This window comes from Cyrtonyx montezumae, unplaced genomic scaffold (genome assembly GCF_038088225.1).
Source record: "Cyrtonyx montezumae isolate F1298 unplaced genomic scaffold, pur_monq_1.0 scaffold_1, whole genome shotgun sequence".
In the NCBI taxonomy this organism is placed as follows: Eukaryota; Metazoa; Chordata; class Aves; order Galliformes; family Odontophoridae; genus Cyrtonyx; species Cyrtonyx montezumae.
Genome location: NW_027071825.1, coordinates 26,162,701 through 26,177,774, shown reverse-complemented (window position 1 = coordinate 26,177,774; position 15,074 = coordinate 26,162,701).

Below are 15,074 nucleotides of genomic sequence, written 5' to 3'. Positions count from 1 at the left end.
CAGGCAATGGCATATGGCATGGGATATGTTTCCAGCCATCAGGGTCCTAACTCTTGGGTAAGTGGGAATCTACGTGATGTACTTTTACAACCATATGCTCTACTCAGGCAGCAGTATCTCTACACAATGTACTGGCAATGGGTTTACCACTGTACTCCCAGTTATTCTTCTTTCACTGTGGCAACCTACTCCACAGGGCATCTGCCACCATCCATGAGTCATCGTAGAGGTAGAGCACTGGTCACTTTTCTCATTCAGCACAGTCTAAAGAAAGCTAGACAGCCTTCAGTTCTGCAAATCAGCTCAATTCTCTTTGTGCTTCAACAGTTTCTGCTACTCATCATGATGGACTCCATTCAGCAGCCTTCCACCTACAAAGCTATCCCACGATTCCCAGGATTCCTAGATAACTATTCAAGCCCATTGTGCTATCACTGTCATCCATTTAGTCCATGTAGCATCAGTAGTATCAGTTTGCCAGTGCAGCTTTATGTTTTCAAAAGGATTTGCATTATGTTCTTCCCTATCTCAAGAACTTCTGCTGTGTGTCCTTGCATGCTGATGCCATCAATGTACTGCTGGTATTCAGGAGCTTCCCCCTGTTCCAATACAGTCTGGATCAGCCCATGACAAATGATAGGGCTGTTTCCACTCCTGGGGCAGTTAATTCCAGGTGTACTGGACTTTCCAACTGGCCATATGGAACTGTTAAAGGCTAAGGGAGTCCTACCAATTCCTATCAAGTTGATTAATCAGTTTATGGATGGGAATCGAGAAGTCTTGGTTGGTGCAATATTGCTCTAAGTGCATTGTTGTGGAAGCGACAGTCACCTGCTGTTCTTCTAGTCCTAGCAAACCCACAACTGAAGGGTCCTCTGAGAGTCTAGGCAATGTAGGCAGTTGCTTAATGTCTTCCATCTAAAATGCATTTATGTTTTAAAGCACAGTAATTCCCAAAGATGTGAAATATAAGTTTTTAAATTGAAAACCGATGTGGATGAATAATTCACTGAGATTAATTTAACGAATCTTCCCATCCTAACTTTCCCCCTATAGACAGAAAGAGGAAAATCAAGGAGAGAGATCTCCCTAAATAGAGTTTAAAAGGTTACGTTCAGCTTTCTGAATCACCTTGATGAGGTCAGCCTCACCCTTTGGCCAACAGAAGAGTCCTAAAGCACGTGAAATAAATAAACTGAAGTTATTAGCCATTTTGAGCACTCTCCTCTCCCATATTCATTTATCATTCTTACTTACAATTTTCAACCATTTTCAAAAATCAGCATAATCTTCCTAGCAACTAAGAGAGAATTTGTATTGTTTCTTTTATGTACATGTACATCATCTGTATCTATATATGCATACACATCTACAGCTAGAAAAAAATGTGTGTGACAGAATGCCTCAAATATATTTTATACATTTTAAGGAAATAATATTTGAATATGCAGTCATTGGAGAATATATACAGTATAAGATTTATGCCAGCATAAATTCTTGCATGTATATTAATTGTTTAAATAATCACCTGCAATAATAAAAAGTCAAATATTCATAAAACACATAACAAATAGTACAGTATAGTAGCTTATAATTCTAACTTTCCTCCCACATATTTCTCCTCTCCTTACAAAAGTGATTTTCTGAACAATTTTGACTGTTATCCAGGGATCCCCTCTGCTAAGAACTGATAAATGACAGATTCTGCTAATGAACTCTTTCCCCACTGGAACTTTTAAGTCTGATTCAGGAGGGTCACTGCCAGATAAGTATTTAATTATTAAGTACGGTAATTAATTAGTCAAATGTACTTATTTGTAATATTTTGAACTTAGAGATTACCGGGCTTTAATAAACTGTACTTTGTTCATTTTGTAGGTGATTAACAGCAGGAATTATTATAGGGTAATAAGACATTTAAGTTAAGCCATGATAAGTGAGTTGATACTTTAGTGTTTTCACTACATCCAAGAAACATTTTCATCTTTAATTTACTAAACCAATTAAGGAGAGATGCAAGTCAGATGTTCTTTACAGAGTTTATTATTTGTAAAAGAAATTCAATAACAGATCCTGAATAGTTGTCATCTTCCATTCTAGTTTGTAATTCCCCAAACATCTCAAAGCAAGGTTTCATGTCCCTCAATCCCCTATCATTCTTCTCTGAGTACTATAGATCCTGGAAGACACTGAGCAATTCTGTTGTTAAATTTATAGAATTAAGGACTTTTGGGTAACAGTTTATTAATTTAAGAAATGCTAGATGATGAGCATTAGGGATTTTTAAGAGCACACTTCATTAAGACTTGTATAGGCCATTAATTTCCTTGGGGGTTCTATGAAGATTAATTAGTTAATGTTTCAACGGTGCTTTGAAGATACAAAGTTGTTATTTAATTGTCGAGTTGTAATCACTATTTTCAAATGTCGTGCTTGCACAAAGTTTTATTGACAAATGTATGTCAGAAAAGCTGGGGAGGGACAATTTATAAGGGCATGTAGCAATAGGACAAAAGGAAACGGCTTTAAAGTGGAAGAGGGTCGATTTAGACGAGGTATTAGGATGAAATTCTTCTCTGTGAGGATGGGGAGACCCTGGAATAACTTGCCCAGAGGGGCTGTGGGGGCCACCTCCCTTGAGGTACTCAAGGCCAGGCTGGATGGAGCTGTGAGCAACCTGGTCTAGAGGGAGGTGTCCCTGGCTACAGCAGTGGGGCTGGAACTACATGATCTTAAAGGTCCTTTCCAATCCTAACCATTCTATTATTCTGTGACTATATTATACTTTCTTTCAGTCTATTTTCCAAGCACAGAGAAATAAAATAAACATCCCATATTTCAAATAACCATTCTTTTATGTGTCGGATAAGTACAGTTAAATTAGAAAATGGAGTCCGCATGAGATATAATAAATGCCTGTTAATTCTATTATAATCATATATATATATTGTAACTAACTTATAACTATTAATAAATATTGATGCAATATCTTACTGTCAGCCGTAATGCATCCAGAAGCAGGTACAAAAACTTGAAGGTCTAAATGCTGATGCTGCAATTCAAAAAAAATTGCATGAAATATAAATATTAATGAAGCATGGACAGAAAAGAAATAGAAAAGGACAAAAGAAGTAGAAAGATGATAACCTTCCATTGCCTTAAAGAAAAATTATTTTTAATATTATAAAATTGTATAAATATTAGGATATAAAACAGTTTTGTTTTATACATGTACAGAAAGTTAGATGACAAAAATTATGTCTAAAGTGTTGATATTTCCCACTGAAATGGAAAACAGATCTCCAGATAAAATTATTGGTAGACCTAGCGCACATGTTTTTCCTTATAAGAATATTTTTCTTACATCAGCCAGCTGTTTGTAGTAACAATACCTCATTTAAGGGCATTACTGTAGCCTCATTATTATGTATATAGAGAGATAGGTGGATCCATGAAGTCCCATTAATATGCTTTTATGTGTTTGGAACTTTGCACATAACAGTTTGACTATGTATTGTGAGCTTTACAAACCTTAAATTAATTTACTACATTTATTATTATTTACTATTATTTATTATTATTTATTATTATTTATTATTATTTAGTAATTTTGTATTTACTTAATTTACTACATGATCCAGTTTTTCAAAGATATCTTCAAGAGGTCCCTTCCAACCTTGACCATTCAGTGATTCTGTCAAATGCTATTAGAATTTAAAAGGATGCCTTTTTTTTGCCTATCGTAACTTTTACATATTTCATATGCTCAAATCTGAGTGAATTATTCACCCTGGATTATGAAAATGATTCAATTTTTTTATCTCAGTTCAAACTGTTGTCCTACAGCGAATTCAGCTTTTCCTAAGCAGTGTTTACAAGAATGCTTCCCATTTGATAGAGCAAGCATTTTTGGATAGTACTTTTCATTATGAGAGAAAAATCAAATAATAATGGCCCGAGGAGAAGATGGTATTTTCATGTGTGATGGTAGATGTAAAACAAAACACAGATACATCTAAAATACTTTTATTTTATTTTGTATTGAGATGCAATACAAGAATATTAACACTGCCTATTAAAAGACTGTCTATTCTGTAAACAGCATCCGTCATAGCAACAGATAGAAAAGGAAGGATAAAAAAGAAACCTAAATCTGTCTGAATACATCCATTTTTTACAGCAACTTATTTCATATTTTCTGTTCTGAAAACACATCAGAGAAGAAGGTGCAAATTATTTTTCACATTCTAAAATACACATATGTCGATTTGAATTTTAAATGACTTATTGAAAACTTTTTGATGCTGTTAATAATGGCATCAAACAATATTACATAAGCTGCTTATTAAAAAAAAAAATCTCAGAACAAATAACTTATTCTGTTTTGATATCCAGAATAAACACAATTCCACATTTCCCCTGGCAGCCCATGGTGTACCATGGCAGAGCAGATAACCAAGCTGCAGCCCATGGAAAGCCTATACCACTGCAGGTGGGTGTAGCCTGAAGGAGGCCACAGCCCAAGGTGAATCCCCACAGGATCAGGCTTATTTCCACACAAGACATTTTTTATAATATTTTCTCCCTCTTTCCAAGGAGAGGGAATGGGAGAGCAGTGAGAGTGGTGCATGGCTATCCATTAAACCACAACACACTCCCTAGGTTAACAACAGCTAGTAAAATAGGAATGCAAGTGTCAACAGTGTAAATGTAATGTGCTGAACTGTCTGTTCTCAGAGAATATTTACCTGAAATCTGGTAACATTTGAAAGGAAAGTAAGACTGATAAAGTATGAAAAAACAACCATCAGCAAGACTGAACATTATTCAGGGCACTATAAACAGACTTTGAGAAAATAATTTGGTTTGAAAAGATAGATAAAAGAAGCTTGAATAGTTGAGAGGAGTGGGGAGATGCTTTGGATTGAGAAGCAGTTAAAGACATCTGATTCGATACTTCCAGATATCAATAAACCAATATTACTACCCCTGCCTAGGCCAGGAAGAACACTAGTCATATCTTTTAAGATATTACTTCAAGTATATTAGTCCTTAATGAATTTAGCAATAGGACTGATATTTATAAATGCTGACAAATAGTTTCCAAAATATGTAATGTACTGAAGTTTTCATGAATAAGAAAGCTTACAAAGTTAAATGATAATTCCTTCTATGGATGTATTTTACTGAGTAAATGTGGGAAAAATCAGTAAGCTAATGGAAAGATGGACTAGATCCAACTACATCAGTAAAGACCATACCAAAATTAACAAACCCTTTCACAAGAGCTATTTATAGAGAAAATAAAATGCTAAATAATTACAAACAGTACTCTACATGGCTCATACAAACTTTGTTATAAATCATCTGGAATACCAAATTCCTTACATTGGGTCACTTCTATGACATGCTAACATTTTATGGACTTTACAAAAGTAAGAAGAGAGGATTTAAAAAAAGAAAAAGTTTACACGTTCATCCATTTTATCTGTAATACTTCCTAACCTGGAGGATTTCTTTCCAGAATGTATGACATTGGGCACACAATGAAACGTTCTTTGAAGGAATTGAAGTCCTTTCAAATACTTTCATATTTACAAATAACTCGTACCCTACAGTAAGGACTAACATTTAGGAGAGGGACAAACTGATCTGCAAGTCCAGAGCTGTCAATCATAGATGAATAACAGCTTTTGTATTAAGGTAAAGGTTTACCTGTACTTACAGATGAAGGGGTAAGCCACAGGGAAAAGTAAAGGTACTATACATAATTCAGCTTGAAAGCTTAGACTGTTTGAGTTATTTTAATGTAAAGAATCAAAAAAATACTGTTTAGAACACAGACATTTCTTTAGTAGGGCTATATATATAAAATATACTCACACTTAATCAACATGTCAATTTTGTTTTCTAAGAATTGTCTGATTTTGAAATAGGACAGAATAAAATAAGAGACAAATCATAACTCTATTTAATACATAAGGACTGTTTCTGTGATAGAATGGCAGCCCTTAGAGCATGCCTACTGCACAAGCAGACACAAGAGAAATGTTAACCTCTTGGTTTTTGAAGTATTCAGTAAAATGCTTATAGCAAGAATAAGCCATTACATACAACCACTGCAAGCCAAAATGTTAAGACTTCTATGATACAGATGATGAGAGCTGAAACAGCATTATGGGAGTTCTGGCAGACTGATTGTACAACGCTACCAACAACCTGCCAAGTCAAGACTCATGCCCTTAAAAGTTGGAAGCAACCACCAGGTTGTAGGGGAAATATCCCGTGCCTCATACCACCACCTGAAACAATATCCTGCTAAGAAAGAAAAAAAGTCTGTTAAGTCTTATGGCAGTATGGCACTCCAGAAGGAGTTGAGACAGAAAACAAAATTGTGTGTTTGATTTGCTTTTATTTCGCAGTGCTCTAGTCTGATACTGGCTGGCAATTAAGTACACTTATCTTCCCTATGCTCAGTCTGTTTTACATGTGAGAATAATCAATGGGTGATCCTTATCTCAACCTAAGAGATCTTCATTGTATTTTCTCCCTTTGTTCTGTTGAAATGGGGGAGTGAGACAGTGGCTCTATTGTTCTTAGATACTGGTGTTAGACCACAATGTCTATACCAAAAGTAGATTCCAGAGACTCAGATGTAAATATACCTTTCTACACCCTGTTCCTTTACAGCACAGGACACACTGAAGCATGTTCCTGCACTTTCCCAGTCTTAGCAAAGTAGGCATAAAGAGAGGAAAATATGTCAAAAGGAGGACATTCAATGAATCTGATGGGAGGAAGGGGGAAAGGAATGTACTGCAAAAGAAAAAAAAATACCTTAGAACATGTAGATATTACCCAAAATACATAACTTGCTGATCAAATTAAGTCTCTTAAGCCTGTAAAACAGTAGTTAATCCACTGATTTTCACTAATTCCTTTGACTGGGGGGGGAACTGGGTCCAAATCATTGCAAATCTTTCTGTGAACCAAACTGTCACATTCAAAATAGAACCAGATGTTGAGAAAAAACAGACAGATAATTTGTCGATACAATCTCATATTTAATATAATGTATTCTACTTGAGCTACACAAGTCAATATACTTGGATCCTGCTTGACCGCAATAATTGTGGCATTTTTGTAAATCATACCATGCCTTTAAAATAAAATTGATTATCATGACAACCTTTAAAGTTTCAGAGGCAGAGAGATAATGAAAGCGTCTGCAAGAGCTGGCAGAAGGAGTTTTACGAATAAGCATGGTACAAAGCAAGATAGCATGGATCTCTTTTACCCAATAAAAACGAAATCCGATAATGCATGTCACAATTCTAAAGCAGCACGTGAGTATTTTTCATTCACATGAGTCACATATTGTAAGTTATTTGGGTAATTTACTAATTTCAAAGAAATCAATCCATTACACAGATCACAACGCGGGAAGTTAATTATGGGTATGCATTTAGCATGTATTTGCCTTTTCCATTGCTATATGATTTTTAACTTCATCAGTAGGCTGATTAGATTGTAAATAAGTTTGCCAATCTCTCTTTTATATCCTAGCCAGTAAATTGACCAGTCTTGTTTTGTTCTGTGAACTTAAGTTTTTTCAGTACACTAGATTTTATGCAACACATTTCAATAGTCTCTTAAATTGCATAGAACTTCACAGTGTAACTGGAAATCCACAAGCTGCTCACAGTTAGTGGTATTTATGGGTTATAAAGCGTGTCACTTTGCAGGATGTTTGGAATTCTTTAAGATCTTATGAATTCATTTAGTTTCAATTAATATTTTAAAATCACTTATGAGAAGTCTTTTCAAATACTTTCAAAGACGATCGCACTGTAGACTAGATGTGTTTTCAATTACTTGAATACTGTTGTAGATTCAGTCCTTGAAGGCTATAAAGCTGTGAGCCCCCAGTTTATTTAATAGGGAAAGGTCATTGTGTTGAAGAACTGCCTCTTTGAGAGAGTGAGTGAGCAACTGCATGAGGCATAGCTCATTGAGCTGAACAGATCCACATTTGAGCCAAAACTGTTCGGAAGGAACTGTCCTTCTGGAGTTGTCCTCTTTTTTAAACCACAGCAGAACATATCTGCTAAACAGTAGATGACCATTTCGGAATGACCATTCAGAAAATAACATCTAAGAATTTCATTTTCCTGCCTTTCAAAGATTAGAAAAGAAAAAACAGCAGCAAATTGGACACTGGTTGTAAACTCGCAGCTTCCCAGTTACAGTACCAGGAGCTCTGCAGAAAAGACAAGAACACAACCTCGATCTCATGACTAAACATGTTAATTCACCTGGCTGTCAGCATCACTTGTCTTTAGCTCACTCCCGTGGGCTGTAGTGACCATGGTCAGGTTGAGTTCATGATCGTAATATGGGCCTGGCAAAGAGCAAAGTCAGGACCCTGAGGTTCAGGAGAGCAACATGCTGCCTGTTTAAAGGATTTAGTGGGAGAGGTTCCCTGGGATAATGGAACAGAAGAGAGATGGCAACTCTGTAAGGATGCCTTTCTGAAAGCACAAGAGTTCTCAATCCCATGTGCAAGAAATCAAGCAGGAGAAACAGAAAACCAGCAAGGTCAAACTGAGGATGAAGAAGGAAATGCACAGGCAGTGGAAACAGGGATTTATGGCTTATGAAGAGTACAGAGTTGCAGCCTGGATGTGTGGAAATGGGAATACGAAACACAGATAGAACAAAACTTGGAAAGGAATGCAAACGTATCCCTCATAGAACAGTTTATGATTTATTCAGACAACTTTTGTGCTTCCATGCCCAAAGAGAATTCCTAAACGTATTAGTAACTGCAACCTTCTCACAAAGTCACAGATAGGAAAGGTTGTGGAAAAACAGATTATTCTGAATACAAAATAATCTGTAATAAGTAGAGGTAGTTTATAATTTTTCAATGGCTGTAACAGAATGAATAATTGTGTATTTCTGAATGGTTTTGTTCATTTCCATGCCAGTATAGTCTGCCAAAACTGAGCTCTTATAAAGATATTGGCTCATTCACACATGGATAAAGTCTCTTTTAAGAATACATGCTCTTTTTTTGTGAATACTAAAAGCCAGGCTAGCATAATTTTTTTCCAGGTATAAAGCTCAAGATCATTTTAATCACAGTAAGACTGTCTTTGCTCAATGTGAGAAACATACAGCTCACAATACATACTAACCAAGTCGTGGAGTCAGCTGTAATTTTAGCCTTTGAAATTCCCTGAATTCAAGTTATTGTAGAGTCCTTGTCAATCAAAGTACACAATAATTGATTCAGAGTAGCAAGTATAACAGTCTGGACACGCAGTCTGAGTGCTTTACCATTGCTCAGGCTGGGCATCATGCCCACTCTCACCTTGCTTTAAAAAAAAACAACCAATAATTCGTTTCTATAGTGAAAAGTTGCCTCTGCAGCTTACTGTTTGTGCATGCCTCACTGCTTCTTTGACATTATTTCTTCTTATAACTTAATCAAACTCAATGGACCTTCTACAATTTAGATCAGCTGACAGATATGGCTTTTCATGTTAGAAAACAGCTTCATTTATGCACTGTGAGACATTACCCAATTTATTCTGAAATCCTGTAGGAACAGTTTTTAAAAAAGAGCTCTTGACAAGCAACAAGTAGTTTCAGAGCTCATGGAAGATTTTAAAGATTTGAGCTGCAAAGTTCTGCATTTATCTTCAAGGTCACAAACACAACTTACCGTGAAGTGCCTTGAATTACTTTGCCATAGCTGATACTATCATTGGTTTCCTTTTTAAAACCATCACTAATACATATATTGTGTTGAACTTACCATATAAAACATACACTTGCTGACTTTTTACCCTCAGCCTACTTAACAGCCATCTAGCTTTGATAATCTACATTAATATCTAATTTCCGCAGCCAAGCAGATAATCTAAGGTGAGATATTCTTCTCTGCTTTATTAGCTCCCTTTAGCACAGCTCTTTTTCACAAAACATCCTGAAAGGTTACCTATGACACACAAACCCAACAGAGGAAGGAGGAACCAAAAGAGTTAAATGTGCTTCAGACCATCTGGCTGTCATCATCTCACATTAATAACAGTAGCTGAAAGGACAGAAGGTTATGAAATAAAGCAGTATGTCTCAGCTTGCAAAAGGCTAATGAGAAGAATGCTCAAGTGTCCCAGAACGGCTTTGTTGCTAACAACATTCACACAGATAATCTTCATCTATTGTCAATGGGAAGCTGAAGTCATAAGGTCAGAAAATATAGACTGCAAAGCATACATCTTGTTAGCTGAACCCTTTATAAAGTAAGTATACCAGTGGTGATTTCTTGCTCTAATAAAAAAACCTTTAATCCATTGATTATGTACATTTATTACAGTTAGCTAAACTGCATATGCATAACTGTTGTCTAGAGAATATGACAAGTTCTAGCACTAATTTCAGACTTTATAGCTAGAGTTTTAGCTCGTTACAACTGTAATAGAGGAAAAGATTCACTTGTAATCAAGGCAATTTCTCTTCCTCCTCTTTTATAAAGAAAGATGGTCATATAAAACAAAGTCTCTGAAACCAAATGCATAGTAAAACTAGGTCACTGAAGTGAATTGATTGGCTAACAGCAGCCTCAGTTGCATCAATTTTCCTATTACAAACAGCCCTGGCCATACAAAATAAATGAAGTATTTACAGTGTCCTTTCCATAGCCTGTATTGAATAAGGATTTTCCGCAGGAGATATTTAATATCTTAGTTGCTAGCAATAAGACATTATTCCAAGGAGCAGTTGCAAACTGAGTGCATTGAGTGAAATAGCTGTTTTCCTCTTTCATTGCACTAGTACTCTCATCAACACTGTTTTGCCACCATAAAGAAGCCTTTATGACCTACATTCTTGTTTTAAGCTGTTCCTGTTGAGGCACAGTGTCATGGGCAAAAACTGCAGTCTTACACAGTTGAGCTGTTGGCCAGTTGAAATCCACAAGTGAAAAAGTACTTCTCTAACCATAAAACCATTGTTATACAAGAAATGTACAACATAATTAAAAGAGGCGTTTTTTCATCCTGTTACTTCTTTGTGATTAGGTGATAAAACTTTGGTTTATCATATTTTGTTTATGTGTATAATATGATGCTTATTTGGCAAGACAGTGATTATTGATTAACCTTAGTGGAAAATCAAAACAAACCAAAGCAAACCTAAATAAAGCAAAGTGACTAAGACCCATCCAAATTTCTGTAATAAATCTTTGTGGACAATTAAGCAAGTTGTATACATATATATTCTGACTTGGTTAGCTCAAATACTAAATTGTATGTCAGTTCTGGGCCCCTCACTGAAAGAAAGACATTGAGGCCCTGGAGCTAGTTCAAAGAAGGGCAACGAAACTGGTGAGGGGTCTGGAGCACAAGTCTTATGAGGAGCGGCTGAGGGAGCTGGGATTGTTCAGTTTGGAGAAGAGGAGGCTCAGGGGAGAGCTCATTGCTCTCTATAACTGCCTGAAGGGGGATTTGAGTGAGCTGGGGGTCAGCTTCTTCTCTCATGTAACTAGTGATAGGACCAGAGGGAATGGGCTCAAGCTGCGCCAGGGGAGGTTCAGGTGGGATGTTAGAAATATTACTTCTCTGAAAGAGTTTCAGGCACTGGAATGGCTGCTCAGGGAGGTGCTGGAGTCAATAACCCTGGAGGTGTTCAAAGAATGTTTGGACACTGTGTTGAGAGACATGGTTTAGTGGGAACTATTGGTGATGGGTGGATGTTTGGACCAGGTGATCCTTTGGGTCTTTTCCAACCTTAGTTATCCTAGGATTTTTGACTTAAAAAAGCTTTTTATAAAAGACAATCTGAAAAAAAAAAAAACAACCCTGCATTCTTAAAGGGAATAGTTTTTTCCTTATAAATATCTATTATGGTTTATTCTCTAAAGGCTAGTTAGGAACCTAAACAAATTATGGTAGAAGTCAAAAGTACCCTGTAGTATCTCCACCATCTCAAACAGGTTCAGAATAATGTAAATTATCACACAAAAAGCCCAAACTAATAAATAAAAATTATGCTCACCCATAATTGCTTCAAAACTTGTCTCGAGACCCTGTAAGCTATGAGTTTTCTCATCTTCTCCATTATTATTCTATTTTTCTCTCCTAGGTTTGGGAGACTCTCATAACAACAGTTTGCTGATGTGTTGTTATATTTCTGAAGATTCAATAGCTTTTCATTTTAATTAATCCATAAAAATTTACATTAGCATCATTTTTGTTACTTACGTTACATTCAGTTGTAATGTAGTCCTCATGGAGTTGATTCTTGTCTCTGGACGTGTTATAATTTTCTAGAACTCACCTGTTTCTAAATGGTGATAAAAGACACCTCTCCAAAAAAGTCATATTTCCAGTTGGGGTTGTAATATTAGTAAGAATTAAACTGCTGCTTTGAGTATCCCAGAACAGTAACACAAAAAGTGTAATTGCAGGGTGCAGTTAAATCCAATGATTTTTTGCTGGCCACATAGAACGTCCCATTATTATCACTACCTAGTGTACAGTAAATTCATCACTTGTATAAATTAAAGGAGAATCAAGGGATGTATATGAAGTATTTAATTTGGGGAAAGGCATGCATCTTACAAACCTTACAGAATTCTTGATCCTTTAATATATCGCATACCCCAATTGCAACAAACAATAAGATGCTCTATAAAGATAAACAAGTAAAAAGGTGAACTCCTCTAGAGAAGGAAAAAAAGCAAGATGAAAAAGAGAAGATTGTTATATGCGGAATAAAGGAAGACTTTCATAATAGGGAGTTGTTGAAGATGATTGCAGTACCAGCACTTGCTGGAGTGATTTTGCTAGGTGGATTGACACTGACATCTACTGGCAGAATTCTGAAAGAGGAATTTTGTGTCTGAACTGCAATGAGTGAAACTTTTTTTTCCAATATTCTGGTAAGTGTCAGCCTGATTCATTTAAGTCTGTTTCCAGCAGATAATAATCTGATTTTAAACCATAAAATTATACAGTACAATCTTTCCAGCATTTACAAGCTGTTATGTATCCACGTAACAGACTCCCAAAGTGCTGAAGAAATAAAAGAAACACTTCAAGTTACATGGCTTTAAAGTCGTGTAAATAAAGGAAACTAGCCCAAATCTACTCATTCTGTTTAGTTCAGAGGATGCTCCTCTTACTGCCATAGCATGTTTGAGCTTTCCTCTGTAAATGAATCATGATAACCTTTTCTACCATTTGTATGTGCTCTCCATCCAGACATCTTATTTTACCTTATTTTACCTTTACTTATTTTATTTTTATTATACAGGGCTGCTACTGACATCAGTTGGAGCTGTTTAATATTAACCTCACTGTGTAATTAATTCTACCCCTTGTCCCTGCTCCAGGAATGGACTTACCCAAGGGCTACAGTCTTTAAGCAGTGTACCTGCAGCAGCACGAACTTTTCCATAAGGCACACTACCTTCAGAGTTGTACCTGTTATGACAAGGACTTATTCATGGTAGCAGCTACTTAAAGGTGTACATGGGTTTACAAAGGAAGTTTAACAAACATAATTTTCTGTTATGACAAGGTTACCCATCTGGTTAACCAAGAGAAGATGACCAATGTAAGCTTTATGAATTTCAGCAAAGCTTTCAGTACTGTTCCTCACTGAATCCTTCAGGACAAAGAGCCCAGCATATAGACAGACAAGTACATATGTTATTATATAATGTATCATCAAATACATTATCAAATGTGTTAGGCTTAAAGTGTTACTGTAAACTGGGTTACATCAGATTGGCAAAAAAGATGGGATTCCCCATTGTTTCATTTTGATGCCAGTCCTCTTCAATATTTTTATATATGATCTGGATGTAGAACTTGGATCTGTACTAAGGAAGTGTGCAGATTATAGTAAATTACAAGTTGTTGACTCCCTCAGGAAAAAAAAGAGGCCTTTACAAATTAGAGGGCTGGACAATCAAAAGTTGAGTAAATTTTAATGAGAGCAAGTGCTGACTTACCCAGGGTACATCAAGCACAGCATTGCTAGCTGCTTGTTGAAGGGGGTTGTTCATTGAAGATGTTAGAGGAGTATCTGATTCACAGCATTTTTTCAGCCTAGAGCAGGCTGAGCTGTAGACCTCATGGGGGTCCACATCTTCCTCAAGACAGGGAGTGGAAGGAGAGGTGCCAATCTCTTCTCTCTGAAAAGAATGAAATGAAATTGTGTCAGGAGAGGTTCATACTGGATATTAGGAAAAGGTTCTTTACTCATAGAGTAGTCAGACAATGGAACATTGTTTCTCAGGGAAGTGGTCACAGTACCAAAACTGCTGAAATTCAAGAAGCATTTCAACAATACTCTTAAGCCTATTTGATTTTTGGGTGGTCCCATGTGGAGCCAGGAGCTAAACTCAGTGATCCTTTGGCCCTTTCCAACTTGGGATATTCAATAATTGTACGATTCTTTAATTTTACATGTCCTTATCCACAAACCACAATCCCTCCAGGAGTGTACCTTCTCCAGTGTGGTCCTCTCCATGTACACACTTCCTTTAGGAATGAACCTGCTTTGGCATAGACTTATTTGTGGACTATAAGCTCTTCACAGGTTTATCTGCTGTTTTATGTGAACTTATCCATGTCCGCAGATGCTTCAAGATGTAACTGCTCCTACAATGAACAGTCCACAGGACACAGTCAGTTTGATCTGGGCTCACACTGGAGTTCTAGCCTATCCAGCACAGCAGCAGAATAAGTGCAGTGCCCAAATTCTGTTGTTATCTTAAATCCTTCAAGGCCCATGTTGGTTTAACCTGGTAGGCAGCTAAGCACCAGACAACTAGTCACTCACTTCTATGCACACGCACAGCGGGATGGGAGAAAAGGAACAGTAAAAGCAAGAAACTTTGTACATAAAGATTAAAAAAAATCCAACCCAAAGAAAAGTAGTGATGGAAAGGCAATTAATCACCGCCTCTCATGGGTAGATGAATGCACAGCTAGCTGTCAAGCAAGAGATGAATAACCTCTGTAAACCTCCTCCACTCCCTTTCTTGCTCTCTTGCT